Source organism: Centruroides sculpturatus, unplaced genomic scaffold (genome assembly GCF_000671375.1).
Source record: "Centruroides sculpturatus isolate CEXI.00-Female unplaced genomic scaffold, Cexi_2.0 scaffold265, whole genome shotgun sequence".
Lineage (NCBI taxonomy): Eukaryota > Metazoa > Arthropoda > Arachnida > Scorpiones > Buthidae > Centruroides > Centruroides sculpturatus.
In genome coordinates this window covers 684,189-686,240 of record NW_019384449.1, presented here as the reverse complement: position 1 = coordinate 686,240, position 2,052 = coordinate 684,189, and positions in this window count along the sequence as shown.

The following is a 2,052-nucleotide window of genomic DNA, read 5'->3' as shown; positions in this document are numbered from 1 at the left end:
GTTTCCATGAGAATCGACAAATTCTTTTGTGTTTCCACGAAATTGATAAAATATAAAAAGTCGTTTCGGATCCTTTATAGATCCTATAAAGGATCCGAAACGTAACTCTCGTGTTTATATCATTTGTTGCAAATAAAGAAATTATTAGTAAATAATAAAATCAAATTTTAATGACTTAAAATTCAGAAATTTTGCATTTTGATTCGCCGAAACGAAGCGTTATTTCAATTCAAAATTATTCGTTGAAAATTTTGTTCGCCTCTATTTTAAACGATGCGACGATCTGGATTTAGTCGCATTTTTTTAAAGCGCACTTCGGACAGATCAACGAACGTCCACTCCTCTTCTCGTTTTTCAGTCGCTTTAAGAGTCCGTTCGGCGCGATCTTCTTTCTGCACATCGCGCATCGAATGACTTTTGTACCAGAGGAGGTTTTCTTCTTGGAATTTTTGGCGGCCTCTTCCACGCTGTCACGTGTTCACGTAGTACAGATAAGAGAGTTGTTTCCCCACACGAATGGCAGATGGTGTAATGTGTGGCCATGATTTTCTTCACTTCCTTGACTCGATCGTCTCTCTTTTTAATTTTGCGTATCGGAGATCGACACGTCGGACAAACTTTGGTGATTTTTTTACACTCTCGATACACGACTTGCAGTAGAGATGACCGGGTCGATGTAAACATCAAAACAAATAGGACATTCGACGTCAAACATATCTAATTCGTCCTCTGCCATTTTTTACGTGTATTTCCAACAATTGATCAGATATTATTATTGTACAATATAAATTGTTTGGATTGTCTATTCGTTCAATTATTTCGTATCCAATCATTTTATAATTGACAAGACTTTGTCTCGTCTATGAAATCGCGCTGCTGTCAACGGCTGCACACCTTAGAGGTGGGAAGGAATGAAGGAGTACATGTCAGGAGTTGCAATTTGGCACAGAGTATTTGGTACCCAAATCATGCGCACATAAAAGAAACCAGATTTGTAGATAATCGGGGGACCGAGAACCGGGTCAAAATAAAATACAAAATGTTAAGACTGTTTCTAAAAACAGGCGCGAATGCGATATTTACGCAAGCGTTGCTCGCACTCTACGAGACAGTCTCGTCCCAAGAATGGCTTCGCCGTTTTACTTGTTTAATTTAGATATTGTTCTTATTAAATTTACATCCTTCTTATACAAGAAATGCATTTTCGTGTCGAAGTGGTTTTATTAAGTCCCGTTTAGCCTAATAATGCTAACAAAATTTCCTACAAATCGCCTTCCTCCCTGGCAGGGCAGACAAACACAAACTTATATTTTCTTATTTTTATTTATTTATTTTTCTTTTATTGAAGATCTGTCGCAGCTATTAGACTCGTAGAAATTCGTTCCGAATGTCTTTTTGAATCGAAGGACGAGGATGTTTATTCACAAAAGCGCAGTGGCAACATTTAATGGGTACAGCTGAGACACGAGCTTCACACGTGTAAATCGATTCTGGTTACGCTGATATTCGGGGACCCACTTTTGTTAATGCGAATACGTTGTCCTGCGCATTGTTTTTGATATAGAGGGGAGACTAAAAATCTGTCCTCGCTAGTAAGATGTTTATTGGAACGTGTGTCCCTCCAAAATACACACGCGCGGAATTTTTTTTCTTTTGACTTTTTGGATTTGGCGGATCTCGAAACGTCGAGTAGGCCATTTTATAAACAGAAAATCTTTTTCTATTAATCCTTTTTACCGAAACAAAATCGGAAGGCCGGGTGGCCGACCGGTCAACGGTGGCAACCTACCGATTTGGGGCATCCGGAATCGAATCCGGACGGGTGGAGAAATCCCCAGGAATTTTATCCCGCAAGCGTTTTAATACTTAAGTAATTTTTGTAAGAAATGTCTACTGGTCAGAAGTATCAATTTAAGGAAATAACGTTTTACTTAATTACAGTTGAAAATTATCTCCAATGAGCTAAAATATACTACATAGAGTGGCTGAAGTGACGCCGTGTTTGAGAAAAATTGAATACACGTCCGCCATTTTACTTTTAGTCAAGGGGGC